We start from the raw sequence: 16,264 nt of genomic DNA, 5'->3' as shown, positions 1-16,264 counted from the left end.
CATCATAGCCCACACTCTCCCACGCTCTATCCAGTGGGCCCTGGGGGGATCCACAATGTCCCGTAATTGTCCGTGAAGCACCACCCAGGACAACTCCACGTCCTGAAAACGCCTCCCCATCTCATCTCTTCCTCCCATTCCCTGCACCCAGCAGCCACCATGGCCACCCTTCCCACACCAATGCCACATTTTCTCTGTGGACATGGATTGGTTGTGTCCATTGCACATCTATGTCAAGTGGGGGATTAGATTCCACATGGATACTGGATGCACTCCTCCTGCTTTCAGTTGTAGACACTCTAGGCTCCACGGTGTGGTGGTTGACCTTCTTCAACTCCATGTTAGCTGAGTGGGGTAAGTCCAATAAATCAGAGTGTAGGAGCTGAAGTCTGTTGAGGCTCTGGGCCTGGGTATCATACTGTCAGTCCAGAGATTCAAATCCCCTAAATATATCTTAAACCCCAGCACCAACTACAATTCCAGTAAAGTAGCATGAAAGTCTTGTGAAAAGAGATCCCCTCTGAGTCCAGTTCCATCACGCAGAAACACCAGCTCCAAAGAAGGGCCATCTGACATGGCAATGAACCCCATCTGCCTTGACCATAGAACCCGTGGGTCTCTTTATCCCTCAAAAGAACCAATACCTGGGGTTGTATCTACTTTATCTGTCTCTTAGACTCTGCTCAGTTGTGCATAAGGGCATTCCTTCTGACAACCTCCAGACTCTTTTTTAGAGACTCGTAGCCATATAAACTCATTTCTCCTTTCCATTTCCCCCTTACATTAGGTCAAACAGCATTTTGAAGTCATGTTATTATATGTAGACAGGGATATTCTGCTGATCTGCATTGAACCTTTAATTCAAGGTCATTTTCTAGTTGCATCTTCAGCTGGTATGTGGTAGTGATCCCTCGGTGCCAGGGAGGCTCATCCCTGGGTGTCATGTCCCATGCTGGGGGGAATGCACTGCATCTACATGCTGAGTTTGGCTTTGAGAGTGGCCACATTTGAGTAACATGAAGGCTGTCAGGAGGAAACTCCCGGGCACAATGCTACTCTAGGCCTTGTTCTTATTGCAGGTGTATAGGCTCACAAGCATAGCCATTAGTATCAGGAGCCCACTGTTGGGCCCTCATTCCTTCCTGGTTCTTACCGTTGCACCTGGGGGCCTGCCGCTGCTCCCCCAGGGATATGTGGTGTCATTTTGTTTTGCATGTTTTTAAAAGCTATATGAATGATATCATACAATTTTGCCTTCTTGTGCAACTTCTTGTGCTCCTCTCCCCCATTTGAGATTCACAAGTCATGAGATTCCTTTGAGTCATTCATTTTCACTACAGTTAGAATTTCACTGAATGCTCCATACTATATCTATTCTTTCTCTGATGGACATTGAGGCTCTTTCAGATTTTTTTTTTTTTTTTTGGTATAAAAACTTGCAATGAGCATTTTTGTACCCTTTCCTTATGCACCTGCATGGCACTCTAGGTATATTCCAGCAATGGAGTCTCTGGGTTTATTAGTCAGGTCTCTCTAGGGAAATAGAACTGACAGGAGATAATCTAAACATTATGAGATTTTTAAAGATTGTCACATATGACTGTGTGGAGGCACAAGTCTAATTCTGTAAGGCAGGCTGCAAGATGGAAACTCTGATGAAGGATTTTGATGAATTTCCTAGGAGAGGCTGGCTGGCTGAAGTAGAGACAGAAATTCTCTCTTCTGACTGCTGAAACCCTCACTTCTCCTTTTAAAGTCTTCGATGACTGGTGTAAGTGCATCTTCAACATTTCTAGATGTTGCCAAATTGTTTTCCAGAGTGGCCATACCCGTTTCCCCTCCCACCAGCAGTTCACAAGAGTTCTTGGTGCTCCACATCTTCACTAACACTCCCTGTTGTCCCACTTCTTCATTTCTGCCAGTCTGACAAGTGTGAAATGGCACCCTCCTGATGGTTAGTGAGACTGACTATCTTTTCATGTTTATTGGTCATATATGTTTTCTCTTCTGGAAGTTGCTTGTTCATATATTTTGCCCACCTTTCTCTTGCTTCTTTTGCAAATTGATTTGTAGAAGGCCTTCTTATGTTTTGGATACTGTGTTGCAAATAGCTTCTTTTGATAAACTTCTCTTGATTGTTTTATGATATAATCAAAGGTAGGTGATTTTTAATCATTGGTGCGTTTTTAGATTTCATTTTAAAAATCTTTCTTTCTCATGAGGTTTTCCTCATTTGTCTTTATTTAAGCCTCAAGGAATTGGTTTTTTAACCATAGAGTGTGAGGTAGGGATTTCAGTATGGATATCCAAATTGTCCCAGCATCATTTATAGAAAAGTCTACCCTTTCCCCACTGATCTGCAATGCCACCACTGCCACATAGCAGGTTTCCATACACATGTGGGTCTATCTTCACAGCCTCTGTTCTAGTCCATTGGCCTATTTATTCATCCTTGCACCGAGCCCACATTGTACCTTTTGTACCTAGTTGTACCTTTTTAGCTCTCCTCTTAGCGTGCCTCCTGTGAATTAGAATAGTGACTCCCAGAGAGCAGCTCCATGCCTTGGTCATCTTTGCATCCCTCTAACCCCGCATTACACGAACGTCCATGTAATGCTTTTGTTTACAAAGGGCTTTTTCACACCCTATCTCTTGTGATCCTGACTCTCTTTGCAGAAGAGGAAACGGAGGCACAGAGGTGAAATGACTTGCCAAGGTCACACATCCACAAAGCCTTGGAATAGACTAGGCTCTGTTGGATTTCAAAGCCAGCAAGCCCATCCCCTATAGGAATGGGAGACTTTCACTGTCATTCCCATTCGTCCCTTATCGAATTTTTCACTCTTTCAGTCCTTTTCTCCTCAAGGAGGGTTCTGTGTGCCAGCTTCTGCCGAGGGCTGGGCCGAGACCCCGTATTTGAAGGGCTTTTCCCACGCGCTGGGAACCAGTAGTTTGAAGGCTGGAGTGAGCGTGGCACGGAGACAGCGGGGCGGGCTTGGGAGTCAATTTAAAGAGCACCGTCCTGGGCGTGCACTTGGGGCCCAGGCGCACGCAGCCTTCAGAGAGGACGCCAGCTTCCCCCAGGAATTAGAGGCTTCCGCCCGCACTCCCGCCTCGCGAGGCAGGAATGTGAAGGATCAGCTTTCAGCAGAGCTCCGGCTGCCGTTTCAGGGAGCTCCCGGCGCAGGCCCATCCCGAGCCGCGGAATTAACTGGTTCTGTCTGTCCGACTGGGAGAGCAGCTCTCACTAAAAATAGCGTCCTGCTCAGCACGACCTGCGCCCGGGACAGGCTAAGCCGAGTCGGGACAACGCAAGGAGTCCGGGGAGCCTCGCACGCCCCCATCCCGACCTGGCCCGGGACCGATACCCCATTGGTGCCAAGGAGGGTGGAAGGCCCGCGGGCCGAGGCGGGGACGAGGCCGCCCGGGATGGGAGCCGGCGGCGCGGCCTCCCGCGCCCTCGCCTGGGCCTCGCTGCCCCTGCTGGGGCTTCCAGCCGGCGCGCTCTGCGAGGACTCGCTTTGCTGCCGAGGTAAGGCTGGGGCGCCTGCGGGAGTGCGAAGGGGTCCCCTTTTCCTCCCTCATCCCCGATCCGTGGAAAAGCGGGGAGAGGCGCAGGCGAACCCAGGCATCTGCACGGAACTTTTCTCGAACCAGGCTCTCTCCGCAAACTCACTTTAGTTGGAAAAGGTCGCGGTTCAGCCACCACCGTTCATGAAGCATTCGCTTCCTTCTGGCCTCAGTGTTCTTGTCTGGAAAATGGGACCAGGAAATCGTCAAGCTTTAATATTTGTCGTGCTCCCCAAGACAAGTTGGAGAGCCCGCTGAGGCCGATCGCAAGCATTCCCGAGAAGTTTGCCGGAGCCCAGATGGGGTCCTCTTGAGTTTATGTTGGGGTGAAGGCCTGCACGAACCCGCTCCCCGCGCTAAAGCCAAGGTTTTATTTTTGAACTCCCGAGAGCCGGGAAAGGGGCGCAGTCCGGGGCACCCGGGGTCCCCGCGGGAGAGCGAGTTTGCCAGCGCGCTCGTCTAGGCGGGCTCTGGGAGGCGTGGGGGTTCTGGCGCGACCGGGACGGGGGGCGTGGACCGGGTGAAGGGGGGCGGGCCTTGCCCAGTCCGGGCACGGCGGAGTGGGGGTGGTGGGGTCGATTGGCCAAACAGGTGCGCCCCCGCCCCTCCCTGCCCCCGTCCCCGCCCCCGCTCTGTCCCCGCGGGCGGGCGGAGCTGCCAGCCTCCGGGCTGGCGATTGGCCCGCCTGGGGCCGCCGGCGGAGCCCGGGAGCCCGAGCGCAACCGCGCAGGGGCAGGCGCGGGGCCGGCCGGAGCGCGCTCCTGCGGGGTCTGCCACCCTCCCGGCCCCCTCGGCTCGGCCCGGCTAGCGCCACGGAAACTTTCCTGCCGCCACCCCACCACTCCGCACCCGGTGACCCCGCCACCTCGCGATCCTGGCCCTGGGCCGCTTGGGCTCCGGCGCCTTTGGGATGGCAGAGCCCGGCGGCCCGGGCGGCGCATAGAGGTGAGAACTAGGGCCCGGGGATTTGCAGGGGACCGAGCGGGGTCCGAGGTTTGAGAGGATCTGGGGGCCCGCATGGCAGGTAGGGCGTGTGGGACGTAGGAGAGGGCCGCTGCTTTGCTTTACTTAGCGCTCCTCCACCCCACAGGCCGCCTCCCCACCTCCCCCGCAAGGATGTTTGCGCACTCCGTGGCTCCCGTAAACTTCCCTGCGCTCCCTGCCTAGATGTCCGACCGCGGGGGCCGAGGGCTGACGCTGGGTCCAGGACTTTGAGAGATACCGGGCGAGGTGTCACGGGAAAGGCACTCCCCAGGTGGAGCCCGCTGCCCGGGGGAGCTGGGGAGGGGGATTTCTCCAGTATATCTACCTCCGAGGCAGCCAGCGGTCTCCCAAAACTTGGGAACCTCCTCAACTCACCCTGGGGGTTGGTGAACTGGGCACCACGCCTCTCTGCCCAGAGGCAGGCGCCCCAGGGCGCCCAGATCTTGGGCGTCTTTTCTACAACTTGTAACCCGTCCTCAGTTACCCTCATAGAAGCGAGGCCTCTTTTGGGTTTCACCTGCTGCTCTAACCACCACCGGGACCACACACCACAACACCTTGAACAAAGCGGAATCAGTCAGGGACCAAGCAACCAAGGTTCTGGTTCCCAGCCTGGGGTGGGAGTGATTGCCGCGTTTTCTGATTTTGGGATCGTCCACTCTTCATAGCTATTCTGGTGTGAGTCATGTGGAAAGTTCTCCCCTTCTCTTTCCCTGCCCCTTTCTGCTGTTTAGAGTTTTAAACTCTCAATTTTGATTTTGGGTGGGTGGGAGGTAGTTTGTCACCCATGAGGATCATTTTTTTTGACATCGTTCCCCTTTGATACCAAAGCTAAACTCCTTTCTGTGTTTTCTTGACCTAAAGTTACACCTCAGAGTTAAACAAACAAATGAAACACCCAGCTCTGAAGTTCAGAGAACCTGGCATCAAACCTCAGTCCTGCTGCTCACTAGCTGTATGTCTTTGGGCAGGTTGCCTAGCCTCTCTGAGTTCAAAGGTCTCACTTCAGGTAGACCTGGTGAGGATTTTGCCAGGTATAGTGTGAAAGGCCCTTGGCACAGCACCTGGTCTACAGGATAGCCAGCCACCTTGTACTGCTGGTCTGAACCTGGAGCTCAGGCTGCCTTACCGCCTGAGGGACCCAAAGCCCTTGTGCCTCAGTTTCCCCTCTTCTCCAAAGCTAGTATGGACCAGCCCCTCTTAAACAACACTTTTGAGAAAAGTGCACAGATATACATGCCCACAGGGGCTTAAGATTTCAGTGGGTTGGTGGACCCCAGATTTAAGACAGCCCCACCTGCTCCCCTCCCTGTCATGAACCATCCAGAAAATATAAGGCTTTCTGTTAACTAATAACCTCTCTGCACACCTTTTGGGTGCTTGGTGGTAAAGACCATAAATATCAGAGGTGAAAATGAACTTGTTAATCAGTGCGGTGGGGAGAGGGCTGACCCCCGGAACCTGGCCTCGAGTCCCCTTTAAGATCATCTAGGTCACACACACACACCCTATCTTTTCTTCCCGGGAGCTGCATCCCCACCCACCTGGTGACTTTTTTGCTGGGCTCCTCTGGTGACAGCTCACTCCCTGTTGAGGCAGCTGACTTCAAGACTGAGCAACTCCAGTCTGTTAAAGAATTCTTGTTTGGAGTGGAAATCTGTGTCCCTGTTACTTCTACCCGCCGGTGCTAGTACAACCCTTCAGACATCTCTCATTGGCTCCATTAGCCACTGTGGTCCCCTGGCGCTGGCATTCTGTTCCTTTTCCTGGGCATTCAGCACACAACTGAGTTTGACAGTGATCACAGAACCATGTTTATTTTGTGCGGAGCACTGTGCTGAGGGGTTACGTGTATTATTTCCTTGCGTTGTCCTTAAGACAACTCCATGAGGTTGATTCTTTTCTTATCCTCATTTTGCATGTGAAGAAACAGGATTAGAGAGGTTAAGGGACTTACCCAAGGACATATAACTGTGAGGGGCTGGGCTGGACCCCAAACCCAGCTCTGTCTTCAGAGCCTGTTCTTCTAAGTGATGCTCTGGTCTGTGTGTGCATGCATACATTCAAGGGTGCCTTTGTGTGTGTGCGTGTGTGCATGTGCGTGTGCATGCGTGTGTGTGCACGTGCGTACATGCACCTGGGCTTGTGGCAGGTGCTGGTAATGCTTTTATCAAGATCACCTGGGGCACCTGTTAAACTGCACATCCCTTGTCTCTACTTCAGACCTGGGACCCTCCATGTTCAACCCCCACCCCCACCCTAGGCCCTTCTCAATGTGAAAACCACATTTCTCACAGTTTGAGAACCACAGCCCGAAGGTATCCTTAGGGAGAGAATATGGGGTGTGGGTTATAGGAGATCTGAATTCAAGTCTTTTTTTTTTATTTAAAGATTTATTTATTTTATTACTCTTCCCTTCCCCCCACCCCCACCCCGGTTGCTGTTCTCTGTGTCCATTTGCTGCGTCTTCTTTGTCCGCTTCTGTTGTTGTCGGCGGCACGGGAATCTGTGTTTCTTTTTGTTGCGTCATCCTGTTGTGTCAGCTCTCCGTGTGTGCGGCGCCATTCCTGGGCAGGCTGCACTTTCTTTCACGCTGGGCGGCTCTCCTTAGGGGGCGCATTCCTTGCGCATGGGTCTCCCCTACGCGGGGGACACCCCTGCGTGGCAGGGCACTCCTGGCGCGCATCAGCACCACGCACGGGCCAGCTCCACACGGGTCAAGGAGGCCTGGGGTTTGAACCTGGACCTCCCATGTGGTAGACGGACGCCCTAACCACTGGGCCAAGTCCACCGCCTGAATTCAAGTCTTAACCTCACTCTTGGGCCAGTTATTGTACTTTTCTGAGGCTCTCTCCCACCAGCGGATGATTGTGGTCTGTGAGTGGGCTGTGGGTGTCAGGGGTTATTGGGTGAACACAGAAGCCCTGGTGAGGTCTCTCCTGTCACAGGTGGATGTGCATGGGGACAGGCCTGTGGCTCACAGGGACCTTCCCTCCATCCGCCCTCTCCTGGCAGGCCCCAGCTGCTGTTTCCTAAAGGGATTGGTGTACCTTGGATGAGACCTTGAACTTGGATTTCTTAGCCAGTTTGCTGGGGAGGCCCCTACCCCACTGCACACACACCTTCCCCCTCATCCTTCCCAGCCAGGAGGGGCTGTGCCTGAACCTGCGGGAGAGGGGTGGGCTGGGTCTGCTGTGCAAGCCTATCTGTGCTTTCAATCGGATAGAAAGCCACCCATTCCCCTGGAGGGCTGCTGTTCCTGCCTGTGGGTGGTTGTGGTTCTGGTGAAATGCCTGATCTGAGCCTGGCTGGACAGCTCACCTGGAGGAGTGTGGGGTGAGGGAATTGCTGGGGTAGCCTCTGCCCCCTCACCCTCCCAGCCTCCCAGCTCTGCTGTACACAGAGCGCCTGTTTGCCTTGATCCTGTTGGATCCTGCCCAAAGCTTGGAATCTTCACACACCCATTTTGTGGAAGAGGTCACTGGAGTCCGGGAAGTTGCAGTGACCTGTCCAAAGCCCTGTGGGGATAGGGGCGGGGAGAAGTGGTAGAGGCGGGATTTGAACCCAGGTCCCGTGACAACAAGCACGAACCTTTGTTGTAGGCGTCGTTGGTTTTTTCCCCCCTGCCCCGCCTGGGTGTGGTTTGGGTGTGGGAGCCCTCCCTAGGAAGCTTGCTGAGGAGGGTTCTGGCTGGGCCATGTTGGGGCTGCGTGACCCTGGGCTAGGCTGGTCAACTTTAGAACTAACGTTTTCTCGTCTGGGAAGTGGAGGTGTTCAGCTAGTTCTCTGAGGGGCCTTTCAAACCTGGCCCTCACTTTTGTCCGCATTTCCGGGAAGGTGAGTCTTTGCTGGGCCAGGGCATAGGTGGGATCCTGGGTTGGGAGGCAGGGCTCTGCAAGGGGCTTGTTTTGAACCCAGCCAGATCTTGTGGCCCTTTGGGGTCCAGCAGAGTGGGGGGAGAGAGAGGCAGCAGGGGAAGCCCGGGGCAGAGTGAGATTTAGACAGTATTTTGGGCTCAGTGCTGTAGGAGGGTGACTGCTGGCATGACTTAGGGTTGTGGAGAACCAAGGGGGTGCATGGGGCTCTGGGACCAGTGCAGCTCTAGCTCCCCTCTCAGCCGGGGTAACCTTGGCCGGGAGACCAGGGGGATGTGTGTTGGCCTCTCTCTCCAGTGCCACCCTCCGTCCTCCTGTCTCCCCTGGGTGTCCTTGGTCTTCCCTCAGTCCATCCCCCGCCCCCAGCTGGTGTCTGCCTGGGGTGGCTGTAACCTCTCCCGGGGGCCGAGCAGCTGGCTGGGGGTTTCCAGTTGCCTGTTCCCCATGCACGGGGCGGGCCCCCTGCTGCCTGGCTCCCCAAGCTGGGCTCATGTTAGCCGCGGCCTCTGCCACCCCCTGGCCCCAGTCTCCCGCTCTCCATCGTGCATCATCTTCTCCTCCTGGGGGTGGTTCCCTGGCACCTCCCACAGGACAAATCCAGCTCTCTGGCCTGGGAGTCAGGTGCTCATGCCCGGCTCCTCCTTTTCTTCCCTGCCCCTTCTCCCTCTGCTCTTCAGACTGCCTGTTTCCCTGCCTGGGCTGTGATTCCTGGAATGCCCCCTCTCTCTGCCATTTCCCTGCCCAAACTTCCTGCCCCTCCAGGCCCAGCCCAGATACCACCTCCATTCGCTCCTATCACCCCGCCTGCCCCTGGCTATAGCTCTCGCCTGGCATCCCCCTCCTTGCCTTTTCTGTTCTTGGCTGTACATTGCCTGCACCCTGTCCCCAGTGCAAACAGGTGGGGACCCTGTCGAGAGATGCTTTTGCTTTGCAAAAAACTTTCCTGCCTCCTTTGGGTTGTTCTTGATCTGCTTTTTAAAAAGTGTATTCCGGCTTTGTGGCCTGGAAGCAAGTCTGAAAAGGCCACCTGGTTCCTTGCCCTCCTGCAGGCGGAAGCTCAGGTCGCTAAGGAGCATAGCCTGCAATTCGCCTGCCTCCTTGTCATCGTAGCCGAGTCTGCAAGGACTTACGAGGGGTCTGTGGGGTCGCTGTGATTGTGTTGAGGACCCACAGGCGCACTGTGGGGTCACATGACTTTTCTCGGGTTGCACAGTTTTTTTTGTGGTGGGAGTTGGCCCTGAAAATTTCTGTCTTGGCGGCTTATGGAGCCCAGAGGCCTCAGGAGAAAGCAGAGAAGCACGTTCGTTTCTGGGTGCCTGTGCGCTGTTGCTTTATCCGTTTGCCTGGCTCCATCCCTGCGCCCGGGGCAGACGGAGCATCCCAGCACAGGTTCTGACGCTAGAACAGGGCCCCCCTTCTTGGCAGGGGTGTCGGGAATGTGAGCTGAATGACTGTACGAACCTTCTCAGCGCTTTTGCCACCCTGCCTGGCTGTCCCGGCTGGAGAATAGGGGACAGCTCAGCCCACCAGGAAATGACGGTTTGACAGGGCAGCGGGGACCCAGCCAGGCCTCCTGGAAGCTGGTCCTGGCTGGAGCAGAACCTCAGAGCCTTTCCCGGCAGCGGGAGCGCCGGCAAAGCCATTGCTGCTCCCGGAAGGAGAGAATTCCCAAAAGGCCCTGTCAGTCCCGCTGATAGGGATCTGCAGGGTGTGTGAGGGATTTGTTTTTTCAGCCAGGATGCGGGGAGTTAAAAATAGACGTCCTGATCCCCTGAGTCCAGGCCACACTGGAGGCTGTGCAGAGGCCGCCGGCTCCCTTACTCACACGAGGGGCCCGGCAGCTGAGACGCAGGGAGAGTGTGCTGGCCCGTTCTGTCCAGGAGCATGTGGCGCCTCATTGCTGTTTGAGGCTGTACCCCAGATTTAGTTCCTCAGCCCCCTGTGTCTGTGCTCTCTCCTCTTGTGAGGGGCACTCTGGTGCCAGCCCACCGGAGGGACGGGGCTGGTTGAGAAGACAGGAGTAGAATGTTAAAGCAAGACAGCAGTGGTGGCGGGAGGACTGAGGGTGGGTCACGGTCCCCGTGGACCAAGGCCCGTAATGGGTTTGGGCAGCAGCGGAAGCCTGGAATTGGCTGGAGTCGGGGGGAAGAGGTAGAGAAGCAGGAAAGTGCCATCAGAGCCTCCACATCAAGGACCTTGAATGCCACCCTAAGTTCCCCAGTGTGAACGTGATACTTTAGGCAATGGGGAGCCACTGAGGGTTACAAAGCACAGCAGTTACCTCTCTGTCAATGGTGCGGTGCAGTGGTGTGCGCCTGGCTTTGTCATTTTATGTTTTTTGGTAGACCAGATGTTTTTAATACCCTGAGATGACACCCTTTCTTCCCCACCTCTTCTTCCTGAACCTTCTTATACCCTGGCAGAGGGGAGAACCCGTTTCTTGCTGCCTTTGGTTCTGGGGAAGGCCTCTGGGGTTCTCGGCATTTTCTAGTTTTTAATCTAGCTAGTCTTCCCCGTGTTGGGAGGAATTAGGTGAGAGGAAAGAGGTGGTAGTGGAAGTTCTGGGGAAGGCGCTTCTCCTTTCCTGACCTGATTTGGTGAAACTTTCCCCGGGCACTGACAAGCTTCCAGATCACCAGAATCCATTTCCTTCCCCCGCCCCCCAGCTCCACCTCCCCGCTTCCAGGACGTCACTCAGGCTGCAGCTTCCCAGGCAGCTGACTGCCCTGGCCACACCGGCCTTCCAGCCACACATTTCAGCACCGATCGCCTCCTAACCCATCCCTTTATTCACACTTTGCTTCTTTCCCCGCTAGGCCAGAGGCCCCTGGTGGGCAGGACGGGGCTGCCTCGTGGAGCTAAACCAGGTCTGAGCTGGACAGGCCGTTGGAAATCTGACGCAGTCCACCACGTTAGGGCCAGGCGGGCAGAGGCCTGGGCTCTCCTCACACAGCGTGAGGGTTCGCGGCAGATCTGAGACGCACACCCGGATCCCCAGCCCCGAGCTGGTTTGCAACGCCGTCTCGCCTCCCAGAGCCACGCTGCTTCTCGGCTCCAAGGTCAGGGCCTCCCAGCCCTGCACGGAGCCTGGTTTGGCAGCCTCTGCTCCTCCTGGGGCTGGGAACCAACAGTGCCAAGCCCGAGGGTGCCCAGAGAGGCCCTTGGCGTCGGCGGCTTAGTCACAGGGATGAGGTCACCACTCACCTCTGCATAGGGGAGGAGGCCAAGGTTTGGGAACTTTCGCTCTGAGCTGCTTGTTGATTTTTTTTTTTTTTTGGTGAGGAAAAAAATCTGTTTGTTGGGCCTTTGTACTGGCCTGTGAGCTGTGGGCCTGAGGAAGCCACGATGAGCACCTGGGCTGTGCCACTGCACAGCCTCCCAGGAGAGTGGCTCTGTGTCCAGAGAGAGCTTGCATCAAGAGCAGGACCCTGGCGTTGGCACTCGCTCAGCCTTATGCTGGCTGTGTGACCCTGAGCAAGGAGCAGGCCTCTCTGGGCTGTAATAATAGTGCCTGGCAAGACACACTTTCTGAGTACTTCCTTTGACTCCCACCACAGTCCTGTGAGGTCCTGGGATCCTCTCCATTTTGCAGCTGAGGAAACGGATGCTCAGAGAGGAGGAGTGGCTGGCCTGAGGCCACCTGGCTGGACAGGGAAGGCTGGGAAGGGAATGCAGGTCTTGCTGACTCGACAGGGGCCTTTTTCTAGATTGACATCACTGTCCTCCAACAGTCAGAGAGGGGGAGCAGGTACGGGTGTATCAGGGTTCCGTGAAGAGGGTGGGCAGGTTAGAAGGCACAGTCTCGCAGGCAGCCAGGTGCCAGCAGTCTGTTCTCCTTCCCTGTATCTTAGTGGCTTCTTTATTATTGATGTTAATTCCTTTCCCATTCTTTCCCGAAAGATACCTTCAAGGGCACGGGGCTTGCTGGGAGCATTTCCCTTTGGGTGCTGTGACGCTGGAGAGTTGATTTAGATTTGAAAGGAGTCTGTTGATTTCCACCAGATTCTGGGCTTGGGGAAGGATGGGTTAGGGGGGGCTGGGAGAGCCAAGCCACTCGTGCCCACCCCAGAGGAGCCTGGTAGCGCAGAGAGGCCGAAGGTGGTCCAGGGTCCGTCAACAGACCTGGGTTTGAGTCCTGGCTGCTCCACCTCCCAGGCGTGAGCGTGACCTCCGTCCTCTGATCTTCAGTATTCCCATCTGCAAATTGGGGGTAATAATACTACACCCTGGAGTTGGTATTAGGCTAAATTCAGGGTGGAGAGAAAACCTGTAGTATCTGCGCATTGTAAACCTTCAACAAATGCCAGTGTTTTTGCTATTTTTTGCCATTTCCATTACTGTGCTGGAGGGCCTTCGTCCACCTCCCGATGGTCTGGGGATTCTGTGTCCATTCCTCTTTCCAGAGCTTACTGCCATAGTGACATCAGTTCCGGGTAGGGCTATGTTTAATTACAGAGACTATGTGAATTCTTTATTTGTTCTCCTTGTAAACACACAGGGTGACTCAAAGCAGCCAAACAGAAGGTTTCCATTGAGGGTTTTTAAGGGAGCTACTTGGATGACTAGAGGAAGGTGATTTGCAATTGGCATACTGAAAACAGAGAACTAGGTGCTTGAAGTTTATCTTCTGCATGGCATAAACATTCCCCGGGAGCTTGCTTCTGCAGGGTTAGTCCCTGGGGTGAGTGTTGAAGCAGGCCAGCTCCGTGACAGGGGGGCAGGGTTGGGGAGGGGGAAGGCTGGGGCTGGAACTCACGCAAGCCTGGGGTTCGGCCCTTTTTCAGAGAGGCCACAGATTGGTGTAGACAGCAGAGTGACTGTGGGGGAGGGGGTGAGGGCTCCTGGGGTGTTTCCCAGAGGACAGAGGCTGGGGACCTGCCGTTTTGGCCCCAGGAGAACAGCTGCTGGGGTTTCCACAAACAGGAATGCAGAACCACTTCTCCCGAGCCAGCCAGCCCTCCTCCACAGCGGTCCAGCCAGGGTCGCCGGGAGCACCCAGGCCTGTAGTCAGAACGCTTTGGGAGGAGGTAGGTGTCTAACCCTGCCTCAGTTTCCCCATCTGGACCAGAATATTCTAAGAACCTTCCTTTATCCTAGGCATGATTTTGGAGAGGGAGCTGAGGAGTGTGGACGAAGATGTAGATTTTGGAATCAGAGCCGATTCCACGCTTCCTATTGGGTGCCCCAAGGCAGGTCATTTCACAGCCTGGGCCTCAGTTTCCTCATCCATCAAATGAGGATACTAATGACACCTCTGTCAATATTGTTGTTCTGAGGCTTAAGTGAGGTAATGCATGCAAAGTGCTTATCACAGAGCCTGCGGCATGGCCCGGGGTCAGTGCCTGTAATTACCAGCTGCTGCTGCTGCTTTTAGTCGGGGACATACCTCGCCTGTCCTCACCTTTCCCCTCTGCCTGAGTTCTTGTTTGTTGTTGACATCCTCCTCACTCGCTGGTGCAGGGAATTTATTTATATCCTTGCTGGAATTTCTCTTTGCATTGTCTAGTTAATTACCTAATTGAATTAGAGCGAACAATTTCACTTCCTTTCCTGTGCAAAGGCAGGAAGGGGCCTGGTGCCGTCTTCGCAGTGATCGAGATGAATATTGAAATATTTAATGAAGAAGAAGATGATGATGATGCCTCCAGCCTCTGAGAGGTTTGCTCCCTCTTAGGACGGCTCCACAGGCCCCATCAATCAAGTAGCAGCCACGTGCTTGGAAACAAAAATCTTGCTGAGGATGTTGCTGTGTTTGGCCACATGTTTCTTTTGGTGCCAACTTGCTGTTTTGTACTTTCCTTCCCCTTAACGGAGTCATGGTCGGAAAGACTCCTTTAAAATATCTAGAACTTCTGTACTAGCCAAGTTACAGGGAAAGGGCTTCAGCTGGTGAGGAATTAGGGGCCCTTCTCCATCCACACCTTGACCTTGACGGTGTGGGTGGCATTGGGTTTTGCTTGGTCCCTCGTGGCTCAGGGCAGGGCAGTGTACTGGTTAAGAACAGGGATTCTGAAGTTGGCATGCTGGGGACTTCAAATCCCTGCCCTGCCACCTAGCAGCTGAGTGAATTGCGGCTGCCACTTAATTTTTCTTAGCTCTGGTTTCCTTGGCTCCAAAATTTACTTCATAGGAGTGAGTGTTTTAAGACTTGTGCTCAAAACAGTGCCTGGCACATGGTAAATTCCTACATATATAAGCCATGTTCTTTACCCCAAGACCCTCCCCATCCTGCCTTTCTGGCCTCACCTTATTCTCTGGATAACAACCAGGACCCAGCATCCCAGGGCTCTCCCACATCTGGGCCCCTGCTCGGGCAGTTCCCTCTACTTGGAATGTCCCCTGCCCATGGACACCTTCCTCCTTCCTTCAGAACTTATCTCAGTCACTGAGCCCTCCGTGAAATTTTCCTATAGCCCCCTAGTCCTGTTACATCCTGTAAGCTCCTTGTTACAGCCTTATTATACCTTATTACAACCAATGTTGGCCCAAGTGTGTTCCATGGAATGGTAGTCTGGAAAGATGCTTTCCGGAAAAGACTGTGTACTTTATGCCCATCTTGTATAGTACCAACCCATATTAGCATTTTTAAAGGCTCTGAGAAGTCCAGCAGTAAAGAAACCCACTGAGTTTTGTTTATTTCTGAACTGTCTAAACCTCTTTGACAATAGGGCACTTTCTTGCAATGCCTATCAACAGCCTTCACAATGTACTTGGGAAATTGTTGTAGACATCTGTGTAATAGTTTGGTGCTATCTCCCCATTTTGTAAACAAGGAAACCGAGGCCCAGAGGCCTCCTGGTGAACCTGTGGTCCTGTCCCTTCTCCCTCTCCTGGATTAACTGGCAAGTCCTTTATGTGGTTTCCAGGGCCAGATGACAAGGAGGTCTGGGGTAACAGCCAAGGACCTTGCTCTCAAAGAGCTTTTGGCTTTGTTGAGAGGATGCTATGGACGCTGGACGCGTGGAATAGAGATTACCTGCTAAGTCTTGTGCCCCTGGGGCCCATCCTTATTCCTGTCCAAGGAAGGACCCGGGGGCCAACGTCCTCTGAGAACCCAATTCCTGTCTTCAGAGCCCAGGCCTTACGGACCACGATCGCAGAACTCAGTCAAGGAAGGGCAGTGAAGGCAGCAGGAAGGAATAGAACCTTCTGTATAATGTTCTGCAGCCTTCTCCTTCCTTCTGGGGGAAAATGCTTTCTTTTAGATTCCAATTTTATTATCTGAAATTCTTGGGGGAGCAATTACCTGATGGTGGGAATCCTCTGGTGTCTTTATACTAGTGCCTGCCTGCCTGAGTTCATTCTTGAAGTCATTGATTTTGGTAATTCAGAGCTGCTGAATGTCGTTTTAGGAGAGGGTGCCGGTGCAGAGGCAGGGCGATATCCACAAAAACGTTTTTAAAGCAATGGCGGTTAGTGGCGCTGCTGGAGATGGTTCGTGGTGTGGGGCAGAACAGTGCCTATAGATGATGTATTTTTTAGCTTTGCATTTTTCCTCTCTTGTACTGAAGATGCGTGGGTTGCACAGGAGCTTGCCTGTCTATGGAATTAGGGCCGGTTTGCTGTAGGAAACGAGGAGCTGAGGGGCAGGTTCTCATGCCTGATGGACCTTGGTCACTGCTTGCCACGAGCAGGTCAGTCCTGTGTACTGGCCCCGGCCTGACCCTGACCTTCTGGTCTCCCTGCGGACCAGGGAGGTGGCAGTGACTCCTAGGAGAGACTTTAAGGAGAGCAGCTGCTGCTTAATTGGCCTGACCTTTCCCCTGTGCAGACCCAGGTGCTGGCTCTGGACCCCACTGCCCGGGTCACCGCTGTCCCCTGTCCCCTCCCTTAAT

At 54.1% G+C, this 16,264-nt stretch overlaps 1 protein-coding gene across 7 annotated transcripts in view; it reads left to right on the top strand.

Moving 5' to 3' along the window:
- The window catches only part of DAB2IP (DAB2 interacting protein), a 195,398-nt gene that overhangs the window by 29,290 nt on the left and 149,844 nt on the right, over positions 1-16,264 (top strand). The window contains exon 1 of one of the 7 annotated variants that reach the window (XM_058302444.2): positions 4,321-4,515. The exons of the other annotated variants lie outside the window; for them this stretch is intronic. The gene's annotated coding sequence lies outside the window, so the exon portion shown is untranslated. Of the gene's footprint in view, positions 1-4,320; positions 4,516-16,264 lie in introns of those variants that run through there. 7 annotated transcript variants of the gene reach the window in all.

This window comes from Dasypus novemcinctus, chromosome 8, assembly GCF_030445035.2.
Source record: "Dasypus novemcinctus isolate mDasNov1 chromosome 8, mDasNov1.1.hap2, whole genome shotgun sequence".
NCBI lineage: Eukaryota > Metazoa > Chordata > Mammalia > Cingulata > Dasypodidae > Dasypus > Dasypus novemcinctus.
This window is presented reverse-complemented; position numbering and strand designations above follow the sequence as displayed.